This window comes from Dromiciops gliroides, chromosome 5 (genome assembly GCF_019393635.1).
Source record: "Dromiciops gliroides isolate mDroGli1 chromosome 5, mDroGli1.pri, whole genome shotgun sequence".
Taxonomy (NCBI): Eukaryota; Metazoa; Chordata; class Mammalia; order Microbiotheria; family Microbiotheriidae; genus Dromiciops; species Dromiciops gliroides.
This window is the reverse complement of record NC_057865.1, coordinates 152393320-152418794: the sequence shown is the minus strand read 5'-3', so window position 1 is coordinate 152418794 and position 25475 is coordinate 152393320. Positions and strand designations below refer to the sequence as shown.

Sequence of the window (25475 nt, the reverse complement as noted above, 5' to 3'; positions counted from 1 at the left end):
CCTCCCAGTTTTGAAGGAATTTTAAATGTAATAATAGATAGGGGAATGCTGTTTTTAGGTGACTCTACTAAGGTAGGTAGTAGAGAATAGCTAGACTATAAGGGAAAGAATAGCTACCTAGATGCAAAAACTTTAAAAGAAAATAATAACAAAAGCTCATACCCTCCAATGCTATGGTATACAAAAGTGCTACTTTAGGGTCATAAGGAAGGTAAATTTGTGATCCTAATGAAAGGAAGGACATTTGATGATGTAAGTAATAATAAAATGGTGAAATAATGTTCATGTGACATATAGCCTAAACAAACCTGTGTACCTGGGAATGGCATGTCATATAATCATAGGAATCATGAATTTCAAACTGGGAGAGGCCTTAGACACCACTGAGTCCTACATACTTATTTTATGGATAAACATTGAAACTGAGAGAGAGATTTAATATTTGCTCATGGTCATGCAGCTAGTAAATGTTACCCACACTCCAAGCCTAGTGTTCACTGTTCTAATGTTTCTCTTGTAACCTGAGCTTCATGAAGACATATTTAACCTCATATGACTGTATATCACAAAGGGAAATGTCCATGCTTCTAAAGTCTGATACCAATAAAGCTATTAAAATTGTGGAATAGCCAATAAGATACCTGTCTGTAAATGTTAACCAATCAGAGGAATAATAGAACAAAAAGGCTATGTCACAAATGAAAGGGAATTTTATGGTAGCCAGTGAATAAAAGTTAAACTCTCCTCAAAAGAAAGAGAGATATAAATCCAGGAAATAAGTAATAAGTGAATTATCTCAGAGTAGAGATGGGACTTCACAGTAATGCTGAGATGATGGGGACATAGGGCAGGATAAAAAGCCAAGTTGTCCTCAAAGTTTGGTCTTTATTTTAAATGCATGTGTCTATATAAGCAGACGAAAAATTAAAATGGCCCAAGCCTTCCACTCAATTGAATACATTAGTGATTTAACTGTAGGTCAGGTGGAAACTGTTTGAAATTACTCTAATTCGAGAGGAAGTCAGTATGAAAAATTAAAACTATTAGGAAGTGGGGAAAGTGCCTTTTCCCCTCTTAAATGGCTGCATGAATCTTCTGGATGACTTTCATCCTCATCAACCTACCTAGTTTCCTGAAGGACAGATCTGTGGAAACCATGAAATGGAATTTTAAACTTTGGATTACTGGTGATGAAATGTAATGCCGATAGGTACTAGGGGATGCATGTGGCGTGTCATTTAAATAATTTGTTCCGGGAATATAATTTCAAATTCTGTTCTACCTTTCCCTAAAAAGAATTAGAAGGGTAGGAAAGGTGAAGAGAAACTACTGACGGCTTATTGGCAGCATGCATGAACTATCATGCATGTTGATTACAGGGCCTACTTCCAAGTAGTGCCAATGAGCCTTAGGCATTGCAATTGGCTCCCTCACTTACGGTACTTTAAACTTGGACTTGCTATTGCAATTAGTTCTCCTTGAGTTGTGAGGTCTGTTTAGAGGGAGTTTGTCACCTGATTGATCTCCATTTGTAGAATCAGTGTTCATAATTTACAATAAAAATTAAGACATTTAAAAATGTTTCTCAGTAATTGGTGTTGTCCTCTTCTTCAGTCTCATTAGGAACACCTCCACATACACTAATGAATTATTGAAAATTTTTTTATTTTATCCTCCCTTCCACTGCCTATACATTTGGGTTTTCTATATTCCTCTACTGTTCTCTGAGATCTATTTTAATCTTTTGACCAGATGAACAATGATTGATGGGTAACAGCAACGCCAATGAAGTGCATCTATTTCATAATACTCTTCTTGGATACTGGCTTCTGCAAGCAGTTTTTCAGTACAGTGCAGCAGGGCTTGGAATAAATGGGTGATGACTTAGAAATTTTGGAATATTCAACCCATGGTTTTCTATTTCCCTAGTGTTTTTGGGAGAGAAAAAAAACAAAACTGGATCAGCATCTAGTTGATATGATTTAAAATCATTTATTATTGCTTTGGTTGTGGGCACTAGAGCTACAAAAATGAAAACTGGCAGGCCTTGCTTTTAAGGAGCTGATACTATAATAGAAGGGACACAATAAGCACAAATAAACTATGATAAAGCATGATAAGGATGAAGGAAGAACCCGAAGTTCTTTATTAAAATTTGAAAGGGAGATTACTTTTAGCAGGAGGCAGCTGAAAATATTTCATGGAAGAGATGGTCCTTGAAGGAAAGTAAAAATTTCAAAGGGCAGAGATGAGGAGGTAGTGTTTTGACCTATATTTCCCAGGCATTATGAATAGCCTGCAAAAATCTATGAAGGTAGAAGAATACATGATGGAGTTTGCCCACTTTTACTAGAATAGAGAATGCAAGAAAGAACATAGTTGTATTTTATTTTCTGTCAGAGACACTATGCACTTATGGGTACTAATATAAGGACCATAGATTTAGATCTGGAAAGGACCTTAGAGGCCACAAAGCCCAATTTCCCCTTTTTACATATGAGGAAATTGAGGGCCAAAGGTTAAATGACTTGCCCAAGGTCACAGGAGCTAAAAAGTAGCTAAGGGAGAATTTGAATCCAAGTCCCCTGAAGTCAAATCCAGTATACTTTCCACCAAACCTAGATGTGTGTTTGTCTGTGTCCTAGATTATTAGAGATTTCTAGACAAGATGGAAGCAATATTCTAAACTTGTAAGTCACCAAGTATTTATTAAGCACTATGCTAAGTGTTGTTGATGCAAAGAAAGAAAAAAATAAATAAGAAACCAACACAATAAAAATAAATGAATAAAGCAATCACCCCCCCACACTCCTGTGACACCCTACAAAAATCCCTATTCTCGAGAAATCAGCACTGAATGGGTAACACAAAATACAAACAATTATGTATAAATAAGATATATACTGGATAAATTGGGTATAATTAACAAATCAACAAAATAATCTACAAAAGAAGACACAAAAGAAAAATTGACTCATTTAGTCAAGGAGCATTTATTAAACATTCATTGTATAACAGGCATTGAGCTGAGAAATGTGATACAAAGAATAGTAAAAACAAAACAAAACAAGACATTTCTACCACCAAGGACCTCACATTCTAATAGGAGAAAGAAGAAACTATTTTCAAATAGTTGGTTGAGAGAGAGAAAAGACAGAGAGAGACAGAGAGAGAGAATCTTTATTATCTTACTAGATTAACCAGTCAATGATTGTGAATGAATTACACATTGCAGGAAATGCTCAAGAGGAGATAATTACAATTAAAAACTAAAACAAAACTTTTGGAGAATATGGAGAAAAAAAAGGTGGTATTTAGCTAAAGATAGTGAGCACAATTTCTGTAGAGTTTAATGCCGATAGCTGTTTCAGAAGTTTAGTTTACTCTGACCCTAGATTCTAATCATAGATTTCATGGTAACCTGCTGAAATAGGATAGGATAAGATATATTGAATATTTGATATCTATGTTTTTATATATTTGTTATTTGTTACATATAATATGCATAAATATATGGTAAATGCATATATATGATATGTGATACATATAAACACACTTGGATCTCAATAATTGGAAGGAATTTCCTAACCGATGAAAGTACATATCCATTTGAGTAATGAGTATTTGAACATAAAGTTTTACAAATGTGAAGCCAGATGCACAGTTGAAAGAATGGAGATATTTAATGATGCTTTAATGTTTTCTATGAACTCATATATAAACTTCTGAGAAACAAATTTAGGAATTATTTTTGTTTCTCCTACAAGTCACTAATAATTAGAGAAATAGAAATTAAAACAATTTTCAGGTTTCTTTCATTCCTATCAGTTGGGCAAAGATGGCAGAAGAGGGAAATGAATGTTGGAAGATCTATGGACAAACAGGCACACCAATGCACTCTTGGAGGAGTAGCAAATCAGTCCAGCAATTCTACAAAGCAATTTGGATTTCTATCTATCTCTATTAATCTGTCTAAAGTCATTGACACATTAATACTAAACCTTGGCATATATCCCAAATATATCAAAGTAAGTGGGGAAAGACCTATAGGTACAAAGATATATGTGGCAGTTCTTTTTGTAGCAACCAAAATCTGGAAACTAAGTTGGTGCTCACCCAATGCAGAGTAGATAAACAAATCATGATATATGGATGTAATGGAACATTACTGATCCATAAGAAAGCATTTAAAAAGGCCAATTTCAGGGGGAACTGGGAAGACCTCAATCAACTGAGGCTGAGTGAATCAACCTAGTTTAGAACAATTTATACAATGATAACACTTTAAAGAAAAACAACTTCATCTGATGTTTGAACTGTGATCAATCAATCATAAAGACAGAGAACTCAAGATAAACCATGCTATCTCTTTCCTATGACAGAAAAGATAGGTTTGAAATACAAAATATTACACATATTTTTGACATGGCCAGTGCAGAAATTTGTTTTGCTACACTATCTAGATATCATATGTTGTGTACTTTATTTTTATTTTTTAAATTTTTCATGGGGAGAGGGTGATAGGGAGAGATAAATACATATAAATATATAAATAAATATATAAAATACTCCCCCAAATCACACACTACTGGTCAGTTTTTTTATGCTAAATCTCTCTTAAATTGTCTAGCCCTTATTCACCAGATATATGATATTTACATAACTTTGATATCCTTAACATAGCCTTTAAGGGTCTAGGACCACCATTATTCCATGTTACAACATTGCTACAGGACTTTTGTGGACTTTTTCCCCCAAAATAAACTTGAAAATGGAAACAAAAGTAATTGGGGGGGGCATGGGGATGTTGGTGATACAACTATTATCCATATCATAAAGATAGAATATATGTTTATTCATCATTGATTCATTCAATAATTATCTCTTGATTACTTTTTATTTGCCAGTCCATGCGAAGCAGGAGATAACAAACACAATACTAATAGTCCCTTCTAAAAGAGCTTAGACTGTATTTCAGGGAATGGGGGTTGGAGGGAATGGGCAACAATGTTTACAATATCAGCAAATACAAAATAGAGACAAACTAAATTCAAAGGAAGTTCAGAGGATAGAGAACTAGCAGGTCAGTATGTTACAGATACTATTGCATTGAAGATTCTCAGATGTGAAGGTGAAGATTTTTGGTATTCCAGTCATGGAAGATGCAAAGATATGGATATGTGAAATAAGTCTTAGAACAGGAAATAGGTGTGTGTTTTTCAAATGCAGATGTGTGAATGATCCTGATATATAATAAACCAGAAAAAAAAAAAAGAGGTTGGAGTCATACTGGAAATGTTAAATGGAGAAGTGCCTTTTCCCCACTCCAGGGCAATAATAGTTCAATGAGAGATTTGTGGAAAATGTTTAACAAAGTGAAGAATCTCTCTCTCTCTCTCTCTCTCTCTCTCTCTCTCTCTCTCTCTCTCTCTCTCTCTCTCTCTCTCTCTCTCTCTCTCTCTATATATATATATATATATATATATATATATATATATATATAGCTGCCCCAAAATGGATTATGTTCTTTTGGGAGGTAAGTAAATTCTCTGTAACTGGAAATACTCAAGTAGTATCAGGAGATCCAAGTGTTATGAGTATTATAAAAGCATTTTTTGGAGTTGGATCAGAAATTAGAGCTCTCTAGTACCTTTTAATCAAATAATTCTATCATATCTTTTGATCACACTTATACATATATTTCAATATATATACACGTTCATATCTCCTTGTGAGGGCCTAGTAGGAGCACTTGGCTTGGAGAACTAAGGTTTCTCTACACCCACTTCCAACCCTCATTGTCCACTTCCACCCAGGTGCGGTTTAACCCTTGTGGGTTGTTTGTGGATTCTTCCCATCCCTCTCTTGGGTAGAGGCCTATTCCCTTGAAAACTGTTTTTGCCCAATAGTTTTGCAATAAGGGCATGGCTTCTCACACTGATTGGAAAGAGAGGTAATTACCAATTAAAATATGTTTAGTAAGGTGGTGGACCACAAGGCCTTACTTAGCATTTTCCCTACTATTACATACTTGTCCTAGATTCCATCGAATTTACCATTTTCCCTGATATGATGCCCTCCAGAATAGTAACTCCCCTGCCCAGTCTTCCCTCTGAAATGTCAAGGTATCTTAAAGATCCTGAATTTTGCTATCTTATCTATAGATACTTACCCTTATATTTATTAATACTCATAATGATAATATGAGTTCCTTGAAACCTTCCTGTTTATTTATATCCTCAGCTGCTTAGATAAATTCATTCGTATTCTTACTTCATTGGTTTTCTTCATGTAAAAATTCCTAAACCTTTGTATTTTGTCTAATAATCACCTTTATCCTTTGTCTAGAAAACTATTCCCACCCCCATCCACATCCAACCTTACAAGCCATATATGTGAATGTCATTGTTTGATTTTTGACTCTGTTACCTTTTATATTCGTTATGAGTCTTTAGCTAATTGTGGGAACATATGATAAAATTATGTAAGATGGGTCCAGACCTATTTTTGTTAAACTGATTTCTAGTTTGTCTTTTAGTTTTTCTCAAATTGAGTCCTTCAACGATTTTTTTAATTTATCAAATTTTAGGCTGTGAAGATTAATTGTTTCCATTTTTATCAGATTTGTTCCCCTGATTAATTTTCGCTCTTCCAACCAATGTCAAATAATTGTGATTACTACTTTATAAAGTAGTTTGAGTTTGGGACATATTAAGTCTCCTTAATTCATACTATTCTCTTCAACTATTTTTCCTGAGTCTATAGAAAATTTATAACTCTAAAAATTTCTTATACATTTTAATCTATCTCTATAAAGTATCTTACTGATAATTTGTAAATTCATACTCAATTGTCAAATATTTTGGAAATTAAATTTGGAAATTAATTTGGTGTAATTTATTTTATAATGACAGATTCCAACCACAAGCAAACAATATCACTTTAATAATATTTTCTTTATATCTGTAAAGAGTGCTTTGTAGTTGTGGTTATATAAATCATATGTAGACAGACTATGAAATTGCTAACTTACATTTATCAAGGGTGACTCTTTGAGACACTGATATGGGGAGTTGCAGACTCTCCTCTGGTTGAGCCTATTATTTTCCTTTGCCAGCTCAATGATTTTAGTCTCTGTTACTGACTTTCTATAGTCCATAAATTCATGAATGGATAAGTCATGAAAGTGTTGGGGAAGGATCTCAAGTGAGATATTGGAGGGGAATTGAGGAAGTGAGATGTTCAGTCACAATGGGCTGGTGAGATGGTCTTTAGTTATATTTTCTTCATAAATTAATTTTTCACCTCCAGCTTTCACTTTTTAGTTGATATTGTTGTTTTACAGATTTGTAAAGGGTTTTTTTTTTGTTTTTGTCTTTGGTTTTTAATTAATTAATTGGGGATTGTGGTGGGAATTGCATTCTAAACACACTATCATCCTAGAACTCTTATTTTTTCTTGATTTATCTCTTTAGAATTTCCTTATCAATCCCTCAATCCCCAAATTTTATCCTTATGTATTGGTCCTAAAATCAAATTAAAACTGGCAGCCTACTATTTCTAGCTTCTGCATAACTTCCTATTCTCATTTCTTATTGTATGTCTTATTCTTCCATGGGATGACAGGGGCTGTCTCATTTTTCTATGTGTGTCCTTAATGTCTTGTACAGTGTCTAATCCATATTATATGCTTCAAAAATGCTTTCTGATTGACTGATGTTATTCTCCTTCACTCAAATTCCTTTTAAGACAAACTAGCCTTCTAGCTAGTCTCTACATATCTATGATCTATGCAATGCCTACATGTTTTTGTCACAAAATATCTGGAATAAATTATACCCTCACCTAGTAGAATCCATAATTTCCTTCAAAAGATAGCTCAGATACCAGTTCCTATGCAAGGGCTTTCCCAGTTCCCTACTCTAGCCATTGATTAGCACTCTCTCCCTCTTGAAGTCATATTATATTGCTTTGTCTATTCTTTTAATCCATTTTCTCATATACAAATTTTATACTCCCAGTATAGTGCAATCTTTTTGAGAACTCCTGAGACCACTTTATTTTTATCATTAAAATGCCAGTGCCTATCACAGTCTGTTGTGCGTAGTGGACACATAATAAATACTGGTTGAATTGAATTTTATTCAAGAGATAACTACTATTTCCTATAACCTAAAGAATGCAAAATTTGCAGACATTTTCATGCTCCTAATTAACCATATCCTTAGTTTGTTCGTTTCATGGTGAGTGCACCAAAGCAACATTTTTTATTCCAATAGCCTATTCATTAAAGATTCAAGCTTTATTAAATGTATTTATTAAGAATTTTCCCCAAGTTACATGGTTTTTTATCACAAAAGTATTTTATTATTTTCCAGATACATGTAAAGATAGTTTTCAACATTTGTTTTAATAGGATTTTAGTTACAGATTTTTCTCCCACCCTCCCTTCCTTTCCCCCTCCCCTAAGACAGAAAGCAATCTGATATAGGTTATATATGGACAATCACATTAAACATACTTCTGTATTAGTCATATTGTGAAAGAAGAAGCAGAACACAAGGGGAAAACCTCATAAAAGAGAAAAATACAGCCAAGAGGTAGAAGCACTATGGTTCAATCTGCATTCAGAATCCACAATTCTTTTTTCTGGATGCAGAGAACATTTTCTATCATGAGTTCTTTGAAATTGTTTTGGATCATTGCACTGCTTAGAAGAGCCAAGTCTATCACAGTTATTCATCACACAATGTTGCTGTTTCTGTGTACAATGTTCTCCTGGTTTTGCTCATCTCACTCAGCATCAGTTCATGTAAGTCCTTCCAGGTTTCTCTGAAATCTGCCTATTCATTGTTCCTTACAGCATAATAGTATTCCATTACATTAATATACCACAACTTGTTTAGCCATTCCCTAATTGATGGGTATTCCCTCAATTTGCAATTCTTTTCCACCACAAAGAGAGCTGTTATAAATATTTTTGTACATGTAGGTCCTTTTCCTTCTTCTATGATCTCTTTGGAATACTAAGTTACATGTATAAAGAAATTTTCACATCAATTTTTGAAACTTTATGTTCCAAATTCTCTTTCTCCCATCCTCCCCATGCCCCCTTAAGAACTCAACAATTCCATATAAGTTTTACATGTGCAGTCATGCAAAACAAAGATTCAAGTTTTAAGTGATTGGCTACGTATTTTTACCAAATAGCAAGTTTAAGATATTAGGCCTTTTTTTGATTAAATCCAGCAAAGGATTCAATATTACAGAATTCTCCGGGTCCTTTTGAACTATGTGTGATGGCTTTGGACATTCCCATGAGCAGTCAATCAATGGATTTGTTCATGAAAAAAAATGCTTTTTAAAAATATGTTTCTTCCTTTCCATACACATATAGTCTTCATAAATCAGTGTAATTTCAAACTATTTGCTTTCTAGATCAGATTAACTCAAATTGAAATTTCATTTTATTTAATAAAGGTCAAATTTGGGGCAGCTAGGTGGCAGAGTGGATAGATCACCGGCCCTAGAACAGGAGTACCTGACTTCAAATCCGGCCTCAGACACTTAACACTTACTAGCTGTGTGACCCTGGGCAAGTCACTTAACCCCAATTGCCTCTCTTAAAAAAAAAAAAGGTCAGATTTAATGCTTGTTTTTTCTTCTGTAATTCTTTTTTTTTTTTTTTACACGGGGCAATGGGGTTAAATGACTTGCCCAGGGTCACACAGCTAGTAAGTGTCAAGTGCCTGAGGCTGGATTTGAACTCAGGAACTCCTGAATCCAGGGCCGGTGCTTTATCCACTGCGCCACCTAGCCGCCCCTCTTCTGTAATTCTTAGTTACCTATATTGTGTTTTAAAACAACTAAGAAATTATTATATACATACACACATGCATATATATATATATGTATACATACATATTTACATTGACCCACAAAATAGGGACATTTTTCAATGGTAATATCATAGAAATTATGCATTTGAATTTATCTGAATATTACCAGGGGCCAATTTCTTCTTGATCAGGATTAATTACTTTTAGGCCCTAAACTCATTTGTGTTCCTAATGGCCAGGGAATTAAGCACTGAATCATATTCTAAGAACCAAAAATTAAGCGAGAGGGGTTTGATAAAAATCAGGTAGTACAACTAAAATGTATCTAATTTAGTCTTTTTTTTTAATCTATTGTATTTTTACATCATTTTCATTGGAATCTATGCATGGTTCCAGGGGTAGGGTTGGATTATGATGCATTTCTGTGATTTCATTGTTATGGGGCATGCCTGGTCTATTTTCTACTGTAATAGATTAATAGGTAAGCCATGAAGCATAATGGTAGGTAGTTGTCTAGAACACTGAGACATTCAGTGACTTGCCAAGGGTCACAAAGTATGTTTCAGAAAAGGAGTTTTAGTCTTGGGAGTCTGTGCAAGTGAAAATATGCTAAGGGGGACAGCTAGGTGGCACAGTGGATAAAGCACTGGCCTCGGATTCAGGAGGACCTGAGTTCAAATCTGACCTCAGACACTTGACACTTACTAGCTGGGTGACCTTGGGCAAGTCACTTAACCCTCATTGCCCCACCAAAAAAAATAAGAAAATATGCTAAGAATTAACTAATCTATTACTAGATAATGATAGAATAGTGAAAGATGAATATGTTACAACAGAGGATGAAACAGGTAAGAAAGACCAGGACCAAAATAAGTTGCCCATCCCTAATTGAACTGTTACAGCTCAAATTAGTTTGATTAAAACAAACAAAAACAAATCTATTAAGCATGCTATTTTAGCTACATGTTTAGTAAGAGGTCACTTATTTCATGACCTCTGCTTTCCACAACACAGCTAAAACCTCAGAAGCAAAGAAACCCAAAACAAAATAAACATGACAAAGGCTAAAAAAGAACTAATTTGGGATGTTTGTTGAATCCTAGAAATCAGGAATTCGAGATCATATGACATAATTCCTTTGTTTAAGATTAGCAAACTAAGGAAACAAAAGTAGTACCTTGCGCCCTATACCTTGGTGCCACTATATTGCAGGAAGATTGAGTCTAATGTACACTGCTATTGCTCATATTCATTAGTTTTCTTTCTATAGAGATCCCTTTTGTTCTTTCTATTACTCTTAGGGAGCAGTTATTAATGTGAACAATTCCTAAATTTGAAGACTTGAGTGAATAGTAGAAAACCTGTTAGCAATCAGGATAAGAACAAAAGTTTTCCTTTGTAAGGTGCATTAGGCCCATATTAGTAGTTTTCTCTTGTTTTTGTTTATCTGGGCAGTTCTATTTCTACATTAAAAAGGAAAAGAATGGCAAAAATGCTAACGAAACATGTTTTTCACTGAGATGCAAAACAGGCAGTTTGGAATAATAAAAACACTCTGTTTTCCCAGATGAAGACATTACTCCAATTCAGACATTGTTGGTGTTCTTCTTTTGGATCTATTCAGAATTTATGAAAATAATTTTTTCCATTAATTAAACCATTGTCTAATTTTGATGAAATCTCTAGTTGTTGATGACATAATGTCAACTTTCATTAGGTAAATTGTGACACAGTTCCTTTCATTTCAGGAAGAAGAAAATGTTTATACCTAGGGTAATGAGGAAAAATCTCTTGTAGAAGTAGAAGTAGACACTTGAGCTGTTCTTTGAAGGAAATGAGGGATCTGATGAAGTGGAGTTGTAGAGAGAGTATATTATTGACATGAGGGATAGAATGTTGCATACAGGGAACAACTAACAGATTGTTTTTAATAGAATGTATTGTGCTTGAAAGAAAATGAGATGGATAAAGCACCAGCCCTGTATTCAGGAGGACCTGAGTTCAAAAACAGTCTCAGACAGTTGACCCTTACTAGCTTGTGTGACACTGAGCAAGTCACAACCCTCTTTGCCCAGCCAAAAACAAAAAGAAAGGAAGGAAGGAAGGAAGGAAGGAAGAAAGAAAGAAAGAAAGAAAGAAAGAAAGAGAAAGAAAGAAAGAAGGAAATAAAAAGAAAGAAAGAGAATGAGAAAGTAGAAGCCAAATTGCGTACAGTTTCACAAGCCAAGGTGAAGCGTTTGTATTTTATACTAGATGCAATAGGGAAAAGTTGAAAATATTTGAGTTGGGAATTGATATGGTCAGAGCAATATGTAAGGAAATAATATGTTTTATCAATATCACACTGAGGAAGATAGAATGTGGATAGAAGAGATTAGAAACTGAGAGTCTAGTTTGAAGGCTGTTATAATAATCTAGGGAAGAAGTGCTTAGCTTGCAGTGTGAGGGCAGGCACGCTATGATGGCAGCAGGATGGCTGGTTGCTGTCTGTCCGGGCTTCACAGCTGCCCTGAGAGCCCCTTGAATGCTGAAGGCCTTGCTGACCTCTGCCTCCAGCCTGGGGTTTACTTTCAGTTTGTCAAACAAGAATACAGCCAACATCACACCCCTCTACCAATACAGATTAATTCATACTACTTTGTCAAGGAAATGACTAGAAGAACTTTTTGACAACCCAAAAAACTGGGGAGAAAAACCAGTCAAATCAGGTGCTGCATGGAGTAATGAAGATTTACATAAACATTATTATGTCCTACTGAAAGAAAGGAATTTGCTTCTCATATTAGAGCAGGAGGCAAAAAGACAGAGATTGCTGATGCCAAGTCCAGAGCAATTAGACAAGGTGGTAGAGTCCATGGATGCTTTAGATAAAGTTATTCTGGAAAGAGATGATGATTTGAGACTTCTTCAGATAGGTCAAGAAAGGCCAAGACCAGGTGGTTGGAGAAAAGATTTTTGGATGTGTCATATGGCACAAGTACAAGAAGTGGCCAATACTGTGGTACCTAAATAAGAGATACAACAGGAGGAAGTACTATGTGATGCCTTATGTGGAACAGTTTGTCAGACTGAGGCTTCAGAAGTACTTAGATGGTAAAGCCAAGAAGAAAAGTTTACAGAGAAAGAAAGAGAAGATGCTTCAAAGAAAATTTCCACACATGTCTACTGAAGCCCGAAATTGGAATCTAACCACAGATACAATGAAATTTTTCTTTTCCTAGTACTATGTTACCTCAATAAAACTGAACTTTTCACTTAAGTTGTAATTTAAGACTGGTTGGTAAATATGGTAAACTCATGGTAAGTGGTTTATTATTTTAAAAAATATTTCAATCTTAAAAAAAAAACAAAGTGCATGGCTCACTGTGGAGGGCAATATGGATGAGGAATATTTTCATCCATGCTCCCATCAGGAAACATAAGAAGAATTGAATATTCCTGTTCACTCCTTGTCACTGGCTCAAAGCATGACATTCTCTTGAGGTCTCTTTTCCCTTTTTTGCCCCTCTCTCCATTGGATAGAAGAAAAGCCACAGGATCTTGGTATAAAACAACTAGTCTTTTGTGATCATGAGATTAACTTAAGGGGGCAAAGGTCCCAGTTTTACAGGGCTTTGTTTCTCTTTACAACTTAAACACACATTTACACTATAAAAATCAGACGTAAAATTCATAAAATTATTTGAGCCTTAAGGCATTCTTTTGAAGTATTACCTAGAAGGTTAATTTATCTGCTTTTTGAATTTGGCACAATTAATTATTTCCAGGTTTCCTTTCTTTCTCTCATACTTTCTATAGCAGAAACACAAATTTTGGATGCGATTAAAATTATCTTTTTTTTTCTATCAAACCATTGTTAAAAATGTATGTAACTAGTAAGCAAAATTATAAAATAGCAAAGAAGTCCATAGTAATATATCAGCCCCCTATTGCATGTGGCAATAAAATGGAGGAGAAGAGAATGGAGTAGATTGAACATTGTTCATGTAGTTTCACCAAGAAATCAGAATTCATTCACTCGCTGCTGGATTATGTCAATATGCAGAGTTTTGAGACAGGGATAGGAAAATGCTCTAGTCTTTGTAAAGCTTAAAGTCAATCTCCTGATAGGAATCCTCTATCTGGCATGGCTAATTTTGCTGGCTACTATGCTACTTGAACTCCCTCTTTCCTATTCTTTTTCTAAAAACTTTTAAAAAATAAACAATTGCTGTTGTAGAGGAAAACCCTATTCTTCCATTCTGATAATGCTGTTGAATATTCTCTTCCCAAGCTGAGAGTTGTATTTCTTCTCTGCTTGGGAAGAGAATATTCATTAGCAGTATCAGAATGAGTGTAAGGGGATATATGCAAGACTTTGTGTAGATGTAATTAACAAGACTTGGCAAATGATTAAATATGGGAGTTAAAGGAAAGGGAGTGTCAAGGATAATTCCAAAGTTATGACTCTGTGAGTCTGAAATGGTTTTATTACAAGAACCAGGAAAGAGGGAGCTTAGAAGAAAAGTAGTAAGAAATATAATAACTTCTGTTTGGATATGTTGAATTTGAGATGCCTATGGGAAATCAAGTATGTAGGTCTAACAGACAGTTGGTAATATAGTACTTTAGTTCAGAAGAAAGGTTAGCCCTGAATATATAAATTTGGTATTTGTCTGTATCATCTCTACTCAGATAACTCCCCTATTCAGTTGGATCTCTATCTCTATCTATCTCAATCTCCATCATCTCTATCTCTATCTCTATCTCTATCTCTATCTCTACCCATACCCATACCCATATCCATATCCATATCCATATCTATATGTCTCTCTCTATCTCTATCTCTCTATAAAATATATAGATACAATCTATGCTAATTTCCCATATATCCTGCAAGTAAGTCAACCTTATTATATGCATTAAACTATGATAGAACAGGAATATATACATATATACACACATATACATATATACATATACATATGTATATATGTGTAATTATAAATTTTAAAGTTTTACAGAAGTCTGCAAATCTGAATAGCTACAATTATATCTGCTTTGAATTTAAATGATGAAGCATAGAAACATTAAAAAATCCACTGCAGATAATTTAGATGACTACAAAACCTTAGGGAAGTTCTTTCAGCATAAGTTCTGAAAACAAAAAATACTCATTTTAAAACTCTCCACAGACCCTCAGATTATCTCCAAAGTTCTCTACCTATTTTTAGACTTTCAATTTTCCAAAGACCAAACTCACCTACAAAAATATAAAGAATTTAAATTACAATTCACTGAAAGATAAAGCTGAATGCTTCCATGCAAATTGCAGTACAGGCCCTAATAACAATGCCCATTGAGTTCTCACTGGATAAGAGTATTGTGATTTCATTTTGCCTTCCTGCTAGAAAAAGTTGTTATCAATGTGCTTTTGGTTTACCATCTAATTTGTGGGAATGAAAATTCTCAGAGGGACTCTTTGTTATTAGGGATCAGAAATAATTGAGTTGCACAAATTTAATACTTAGAAAAAAGTTATTTAGAAAACTTTGGTATCCCTTCAGTTTGATCTATAATAACTGATATACAGAATTTTCAGATAAACACTAGTTTCAAATCATATTCTCTGCTAACAACAACAACAAAAAAAAACGACAAACAAAAACAAAACCAGGCCCATTCCTCTCAAGATTACTGTGTGCTTTTCCTCGTTAAGAGAAAAGGTTCCATAACATCAAAGTCAGAGACCTGAAGCATGTGTTTACTCATGGTGACTTTCAGCTGGCAATGGTATTAGTTCCACATCCAGGCTTTTACGTACTTTTCATAGTCAAACAGGGTCATGGAGGTGAGAATCAAAGACCAGATGTATGCGAAAAGCTTGTTTTTCCTTTTTTCTTCAGCATTAGAAGACTGTAGAAATTAATCACAAGATTTATAAAACTGAAAATTTCTAAGTCTCCATATTAGCAAAATTTACTGTTTTAACACAAACACAAATTCCATGAAAATATATATTTTTATATGTGTTACATACAATTATCAATAGCCAGCTGTTTGATTTTGATGTAGGTTAAATGTGATCATTTGAACTCTTAACAATAAGTTACAGCACTTGTACTTGTAATCAATCTGTATGTGACTTATTCATGAATGCCATAATGTCAAAGGCCTAATGATACAGCTATTGTTAATTGGAGATTGTGAACAATGGTGATTAAACACATATTCATTTATGCCTCATTAAGTGAGAGAGAACCTCCAAACCTCCTCCAATTTGGAGGTAGAGAAAAAAGCACATGTAGCTCAATTGAAATTTACTCAGAAATGATTATTAGTCATTGATATCCTATGTAATTATCTCCTAGCCTGAAAATTCCTTTCACATCAAGTGGCTGAAAAGCTACCCATCAGATTATTTTAAAGTGCATTATAAATAGCCTATTACTATCTGCATCCAGGTATTGAAATGGAATGGAACTAGAATATTGCTGACAAAGGTAGATAATAGTAATGACCAACTTCTATTGTGATTTCAAGTTTATGTGACATTTTATTGGCCTTGTATCACTTTTTAAAAAAAAAATTCAGTTATTTATTAAAAAATGAGATTCAAAGGAATTAAAAATTCAAAAGAATTACAAAATAAAAGGAATAGTATTGGTGATCTGTATGAGTTGCAGCAATCCCATATAATAATATTTTTTATCTCTTTTGCTACATGGAAGACCCATGTATGAGATTATGTGTACATTGAATTATTAAAAAGAAATAATTTACCTGAAAATTTCTTAGTTTTCCAGTGCTATGCCTTTAGCCAAAAGTGTTATGATAGTGGTAGTATTTATTGATAGAATACATTATTTAGAGGAAAACTAATAAGAATATTCAAGAACCACTCCTACGCAAACAAGGCGGGGGTAGGGGTAGATAGCAACACAATTTAGAAATGGAAGTAAACTCAAAGATCACTTAGTTCAATAAATTTATTATATAATCAATGTGTAGGTATAGATAAGAGTATATTTTTATATTATATTCAATAAGAAGTTAAAAGGAATTAAAAATTTCACTATTGTTAATTCATTATCCAACCATAAATTGTTGGTTTGTGTGCTAACCATTCTTTTTTTCTGGGTTTAAAGGTTAAGTGGAGTAAGTGGACTCAAGGTTCCTTACCATGTGGAAGACTAACAAACAAAAGGCTAATTAAGCATTATCTTCATCTTAGACCTGGGATTTCTTTTCTTTTCTTTCTTTTTTTTTTTAGAATTTTATTTTCCAAATTAAATGTCAAAACAAATTTTGACATCAATTTTTTTAAAAATTGTGTTCCAACCTCTCTTCATCCCTCCCTTCCCACTCCCCAAACCCAAGAACTTCAATATAAATTATAGATGAGTAATGGAAAACAGCTCTACATTAGATAGGATGTAAGAGAAAACAGATAAAAAACAAAACTTCAGATTAAGGAATTGTCAAAAAAAAATGGGATTCAATCTGTTTTAAGATGCCATCAGTTCTTTCTCTGAAGATGGATTGCAATTTTCATAAGTCCTTCAGGGTTATATTGGCTCATTGCCTTGCTGAAAATAACCACATGTTTCCCAATAACTCATCTTATACTGTTGCTGTTATTTTGTATACAGTACATTTCATTCTGCTTCAGTTCATGTAGATCTTTCCAGGTTTTTCTGATAGCATCCTGTTCATCATAACTTTTATATAGTACCTTAAACTTGACAAAGAATTTTCTTCACAATAGCCTAGCAAAGTAGGTATTTCTATCTTCTTTTACCCTATTCCTCTTCAAAAGTGTTTTACTTCTGACTTGCCCCCTCCCCTGCTCTGCCCTTGCTTCTTTGACTCGTCCCTTCATATCTTCTCCTTGTATCACTTTTTTTTTTGTGGGGGGGGGGGGTTAAATGACTTGCCCAGTGTCACATAGCTAGTAAGTGTCGAGTGTTTGAGGCCAGATTTGAACTCAGGTCCTCCTGAATCCAGGGCCGGTGCTTTATCCACTGCGTCACCTAGCTGCCCCCTTGTATCATTTTTTAAAAAGTACTTATTGCTTTAAAAGAAAAAGTATTGAAATAGTTTCATACTCTTCCTTAAATGTCTATAGTAGGGGGCGGCTAGGTGGCGCAGTTGATAAAGCACCGGCCCTGGATTCAGGAGTACCTGAGTTCAAATCCGGCCTCAGACACTTGACACTTACCAGCTGTGTGACCCTAGGCAAGTCACTTAACCCCCATTGCCCCACAAAAAAAAATTAAATTAAATTAAATTAAAAAAAATATATCTATAGTAACTTGTCATGCCAAAGCACTGATTATTGAATAAAGAATTCATTTCAGTGTTTGAATAAATTTGTTTTTCCTTCTTAAGATTCATGGGGGGAAAGAAAAACAAACCAAAACAAACCTTGATTGCCTATACCTGATTTATATAAACACAGCCAATGGCATTATTTTAATATCTTAATAGTGTGCCAGTTCATAACTCACCTCCAAAACTTCCTTTTGTTTCAAATAGATATTTCCAGTGTCAATGAACAAATCAGTAATAAAGTGAGTTCAATTATTTCATTATAGATGGTAGAGCAAGTTCCATTGTCTTCTATTTTTCACTAGTTAACTGAAGATGAATGGTACAATGGTTAGGTGCTACCTAGTGACTCTTTCCTCTGTCAGCGACCCTAACATTAGCTACAGGTGTTCTCACTAATATAATTTTGAACACTAGTTTTTATTTCCCTGACATGCTGATCATTTGTTGCTAAAATTATTTTGTGAACACTACCAAATTTATTTTTACATGTAATTCAAATCAGAAATAAAAGATTCCTGAATTTCACTTCAGCACTAATATAATTTTTGTCTTCAAAGTAAAAAATGTGCTTTTCATGAGAAAATTAATATGAGAAAGTACATTTATATCTTACTAAATTGAATTTGAAAGAAACTATCAAATTAAAGCATCACCTTTCCCTTATGCCAGTAATGATGTAATTGGGTTCCACTGCATAAAGGTCAAAGGCTTCTAATTTAAATAAGTTCCAATTTCAAAGCTTATTAATTATTATAAATATTTTTGGAGGAATTGTGTGAAAAATTCCCTTTTCCCATTTTACTTTTAATGAATTTTCACATTACCTCCTTCTCTCTCTCTCTCTCTCTCTCTCTCTCTCTCTCTCTCTCTCTCTTTCTCTTTCTTTTTCTCCTCTCCTCTCAACCTTTTCCTTTCTCCCTTTCCTCCTCCTCTCTCTCTCCTTCCTTCCTTTTCTTTCTCAGTCCCTGATCCCATCTCTCCATCTCTTTCTTGAAATGCTTAGTGTATTGTGGTTAATAATGTTTTTGTGGGGGCAGCTAGGTGGCACAGTGGATAAAACACCGGCCCTGGATTCAGGAGGACCTGAGTTCAAATCCAGCTTCAGACACTCTTACATTTTCTAGCTGTGTGACCCTGGGCAAGTCACTTAACCCTCATTGCCCCACAAAACAAAAAACAAATAATGTTTTTGCATTGTAAATATTTCTAAACATAATTTTAGGAAATAAAATATATTGGTATGTAGTCCCATTTCCATTCATATGGATATTACATTCAACTTATGAATCTGGAATAAAATGTGATCAAAATTGATGAAGTAATAATAGATGTCTGAAAACTAAGCTTGTGGTAAAGTCAAGTACAATTTTGCATTCAGCTTTGTTCTAAATCAACTATCATGGAGGAAAAATGCTATCATGAGGTGTGGAGTTAAGAGTCATGTAGACTTTATTCAAAAAAAGAATGAGTTGCAGATGTTGCCTAAACCAAACATGTTGGCAAGGCTTGCTGGTTTTAGTCATGTGATTACTGACATGAGTACATAATTGACATTGTTCTCTCTCCTTTTTGTGTAAAAGACAATTTCTCTTGACTAGAAAAGTTGATGAAAAAAAGAAAAATAAAAGAAAAATAAGGAAAGATCTTCTTTGAAAAATTTTCCATCCAGAAAACTATGAGCACTGTACCTTGCCAACATTCCAGAAGATTGAGAATGCATGCACAGTTCCTAATGTCAAAGGGACAAATGAATTATAATTGTTGTTGTTTTTAATGGCTTATTATAATAAACATTCATTTCAAGGCTAAGCAACACAGGCACTATCTTCAACATAATTCTAGGCAAGGCTTAAAGGTATTGTTACAATCTCTTTAGTTTAAACACATAGATTCTGTTGAAAGTTTCTGTCAACATTTGCATGATTACCAAGGACTTACTTCATTCTAAATTTCTTCATTATTATTTCAGATAATTATTCTTGCTATAATACTTCTTTTAATAAACTTATATAACTATTTCCCCCTTCTCTGTTGTTGAATTTAAATGTTTTACAGAGAGCTATAACATTTGCCTTTTGTTGTATTTTCTGCCTTAAATTTTCAAAATTATATCCTTTAAAATCTTTCCATCAAACCTTTGAAACTAGTGAGTTCAATTACATTTCTATATTAACTTTAAGGAATTGGTGCTGTTTTTAAAACTAGCACATACCTAACATATTGCTTTCAGAAAGCTACATAAAGAGGAATTATCACCTTCTTTGTCCTACACAGTATGTCCCTATAAATGTTTTCTCCCAGAGCTGGCCATCATATGGTGCCATTATACAATGGTTTATAGACACATGGGCTCTTGAATGTAGAGAGGAAAAGGCTTGTAGAGGCCATGTGCCTGCTCACTCATTTTGTAAAGGAAGGAACTGATCTTCAGAAGGGCTCACAGGCAAAAAATTCAGTCACAAAGCCAGAATTTGAACCTGTGTTCTCTGGCTCTATATTGAATGTTCTTTTTGCTATGCATCTTGCCCATTTCATTGCAACAAAGATGCAAATGGGACCAACTTCTTTCCTGAAAATAATTAAATAGAAAGGTCGACTTCAGATATCTCAGTTTAATAAAAAGGAAAACCTTTCTATTACATGACCATTCTTTCCATCTTTTGGTGTGAGAATATAAGGAATAATGTGATTTTATAAAATTATTGAAATTTCAGGTTGAAAAAGTGAATTACTCATTGTACCTATACTTTCTTGGTACTCTCCCTCTACCCTCTTAGTTCCTTTCAGAATACATTTGAAAAATTCAGGGCATTTGATTGTGTATTCTAATAATATGAATTAACCTTTGTTGATGTAAAGGTACAAGATATAGCTTATTTCAGACTTTGAATGTCAATATCTGCTCCCTAAAAAACCTGTGATGTGAATGAGAAACTAGCACAGACAGTGACATTGTTCACTGGGCTTCATGCAATCTTATATCTTCTCTATACTAATTCATCTAAGTGGGTGAAACTAGAGAATTGGGGTTTAAAACTGGAAACCTTTAAACCCTTGAAACTGATAATTGTTAGAAAAATAAATATCACCTAATTTATGGTGTATCCTTCAAATTAAAAAAAAATCCTGAAATATATGAAACAGTCATGAAAAGTTAGGTAAAAGTCTGACCAATGTGAGCAAGCCATGAAGAGGGGTATCAGAAAAAGACTAAACTTAAAGTCATTAGATAGCTGGAATTATTGTGCCCTTTGTTACAAAGAGCTTGGAACCTGGGACCTGGAATCTTCTCCTTCGGAAATGAACAGGCTCAGTAGAGGCAGCTTTCAGGTTTTGTGTTTTTTTTTCCCTAAATGAACTAGAGAAAACCTAAAGTTAATAGGCTAGCAGAATTTGGCAGCACCTTCAGTGAGGGTTTCTGCTAAGCTGTGAACTGGAGGTGGATGTAGTTCACAGACATTAGAAGTTGGTGATGGGACCATAGAGTTTTGTCCTACAGAGAACAGACAGAACAATATGCAGCAGAGAATAGAAGCAAATCCTTCAATCCACTCAAATTTACTAAGTATGTTACAGGAACTGTGATAAGCTCTGGGAATAGGAAGAAAGGCATAAATATCTGCTCTCAAAGAGCTCCCAATCTAATGGGGGAAAAGGAATTCAAACAACTGTGTACAAATATTATATATACAGGCTAAATTGTGAGTAGTCTTGAAGGGAAATCACCAAAATTAGGGAAGATCAGTTTTTTTTCTAAAATATGAGACTTAATCTGAGAACTGAAGGAAGCCAGAAATGTTAGAAGGGAAAGATGAGAAGGAAGAGCATTCTTGGCACAGGGATAGACAATGAAAATTATTTGTGAATTGAGATGGATTTTCATATGCAAGGAACAACAAAGAGGCCAATGTCACCATATTCCAGCATTTGTGGAGTGGAATAAGATCAGTTGAATTCCCCCCAACCCAGCTGATGAAATTATAGAGGGTATGTGGCAGATAACAGAGATAATAAGTTGTTAGAGTCCTAAAAAATACAAACAAACATCTATACTCTATTACTCTTTTCATTATAAAGGTTTGCAACAAAAATGATAGAATTAGAGAAACAGTTAGCCATTGACTGGCCTAAGTCATAGTTGTACTCACAGTCCTGTTAAAGGTAGGGTTATTAATAGGAGCTCATAAGCTTTATTTTTACCTTAGTTTGAATTGGTTGATCATAGTCATCCTCAAAGTAATTGATTTTCCCCCCTATCATTAATGGTTTCAAGTAACATAAATCTGGTTATACAAAAAGGATTCATTGAATATATGAGTTACATTGACTTATTTATGTAACAATCACTACACTACTTGAAGTTCAGTTAGTTACATTTAACTTCTCCAATAAAGGTGATGCTTATTGACATTAATTCAAATCTCCACTAATTGTATTCTTCCACTTTTAATGGTTTCCTGGACCCCAGTTCCATCTAACTACTTAATAGGCATGAGCACTTAAAGGAATGATTACTTCAAAGATATAGCAAGAATAGACTCTCAAAAGGAAACAGTGTGACCATGGGCAGAGTGACCATAGTTTTCAAACCAAAAATTGACATATTTCTTAAATCCCTTCTTTCCTTCTGTTCTTTTCTTTCTTCCTTCCAGTTGGGAATGGGACAGAATATTTAAAACTGCCCTTTAAAATACAGAAATAAATTTTATCCTACCCCTGGAATACAGAATGTATGAGGAAATGTGACAAAGATAATATAAAATGAGTAAACAAAGGAATTGATGAAATAAGACAGCCATAAAGGAAATAGTGAGAACATAGGGCTTGAAAAAATGAATCAGGATTTGGGAAATATCCAAGGAAAATGTAGTAGAAAAGAACTGAAATGGTTTAGTTGGGGAAAAGCTTCCGAGTACTCACACACACACACACACACACACACACACACACACACACACACACACACAAAGAGGGAGAGTGAGACTGGCTACTGTGATGTTTAAAATCTAATGTGGGTCCTAAACTGCTCCCCCCAGTTTTTTTGGGGGGAAGCCAGCTAAGATTTACTGATAAATATAGCAAGAGTTTAAGCTTTTAAGTATTTATTAAAGTATATGAGAAGTTAGTGAAGAGAGAGAGATAGCATGGAAAACCTTAGTTAGATCTATTCGGTATAGCGAGAGAGAAACCCTTGCTTTTCATAGCAGTACACATGAGGTTCTGCCACCAAGTAGATGTCCCAGAGAAAAAGAGGACCCTCCCTTTTTCTACCCCTCTGCTGCCAAACCAAAGTCTGAACAAAAAAAAAAGACCACTCCAGCGAGCTACCCTCAACTTCCTACTTCCTGTCTCCAGGAGGTGCTTCAAGCTGATTTGTTGAGGGTGGTCTCCTGTTGATGTCATAGTCCACATCCTCTGAGAACAACACCCCACTCAGGATCGGCCAGGCATGGTCTCAATTTTATCAATCGTAAGTAGGTTCTTAGTCAGTTTCTCAGTCTCACCCAATTCAATCAATTCCAAATCAATCTTCAGGTGGGGTCCCTGAGCATGTGCCAAATCCCATTATTTTATCACACTAGGTTAGAGTATATGAAATTCATTGTATTTTCTTTTAATGATCCAAGACAATTCCAAAAGACTAATGATGGAAAATGCTCTCCACATCCAAAGAACTAAGTCTATCATAGTTGATCATTATATAATGTTGAAATATAATTTATAATATATAATGTTCTCTTGGTTCTGCTCATTTCACCTAGCATCAGTTCATATAAGTCTTTCCAGATTTTTCTGAAATCTGCCTGCTCATTTCTTAAAGCACAATATTATTGCATTATATTTATATACCTAAGTATTGAGATTATTTAATTGTCTATGATACCTTTTAGAAAGATGTAGTTTCCTTCCTTATCTCTCTCTCTCTGTCTGAATAGCGTTGAGGGTTAAGTGACTTGGCCAGGGTGACAGAGCTAGAAACTATCAAGTATCTGAGGCTGGATTTAAACTCAGGTACTTCTGAATCTAGGGCCAGTGTTTTATCCATTGTGCCACCTAGCTGCGCCCCCCACTTATCTCTTTTAATTAGATGATTTTTTTTTTGCTTTTTCTTTTTTTGATATCAGGATTGCTACCCCTGTTTTCTTTTTTCTTCAGCTGAAGCATAACATATTATGCTCTAGCCTTTTACCTTTATTCTGTGTATTTCTTTGTGCTTTAAATGTTTCTTTTTAACAACATACTGGAGGATTCTGGTTTTTAATCTACTCTGTTATATGCTTCTGTTTTATGGGAGAGTTCATCACATTCACATTCACATTTATGATTATTAACTCTGTATTTCCTTCCATCCTCATATAGAATTCTTAGTCTATAGCCCTTCAGGCTGTACTTTACACTGGTAAAATTGTCTTCAAATTTTTCACTTCCACTCTTAGCTCAAGAGGCAAATGATTGGGTTGTTTTGGTAAATGTTTCAAACTGGAGTGGGGTTTTAGGATTAAAAATTATTTGTAGCCCTAGAGCTGCTACTCATTGCTATCCCAGGAGTTGGAAGTCCTACTTGTCTTTATTCAGACAGCTCTGATTTGTTTGGCTCACATCAATACTTAATCTCTTTGTATAAAATAGGAATTGGACCTAAGAAGCAACTAAGAGGCCAGACCCCAGATGACACACCTATTTCGGTGATGATGCAGCTTGCAGGCATTTGGCAAGGACAGACTAGTGGCTGAAGTATAATACAGTGGGAAGTTCAGTGATTATAAACCCAGATGACCTTGGTTCAAATCCTGCCTTTGATGCTTATTACCTGTGTGGCTTTGGAAAAATAATCCTAACCCCAGAATGTACAAGACAAATTTGAGGTCTCCACAACATTATTCATCAAACTCTGACTTTATCAGAATGCTGTACTTCCTTAACTAGAGGATGCTTAGAGCAGCAAAAGGGTACAAGGACCCTAAAGATTATGACAGTGAAGGGAGAAGGAAGTGAACTCAAATGAGATATTAGGATTAGGAGGGGTGACATGTGAATGCACTGTTAAAGATGAACCTATCATCCTTTACATTTGCCTAAGTACCAGATCTAACAATACTCTTCAAAGCAGCTTTTGCAGCAAGAACTCACAAAAGCACACACAATTTCAGCAGGCAGGAAGGAGAGAAAGAAGCAAGTTATTTAGGAACAAAGGACAACTTGTCTCTCTTTTTGAGAAAAGCACATAACTAGGAGCTTCTTGGACTGAAAGCAGAGGAGAGAGTTGATTATGACAGGCTCTTTACTGAATTTTTGATTTCAGAATTTTATTCTGCTTTAGAG

At 34.5% G+C, this 25475-nt stretch overlaps 1 pseudogene; it reads left to right on the top strand.

Moving 5' to 3' along the window:
- Window positions 1-12300: 12300 nt before the first annotated feature.
- Window positions 12301-13060, top strand: LOC122728840 (annotated as a pseudogene).
- Window positions 13061-25475: the final 12415 nt, after the last annotated feature.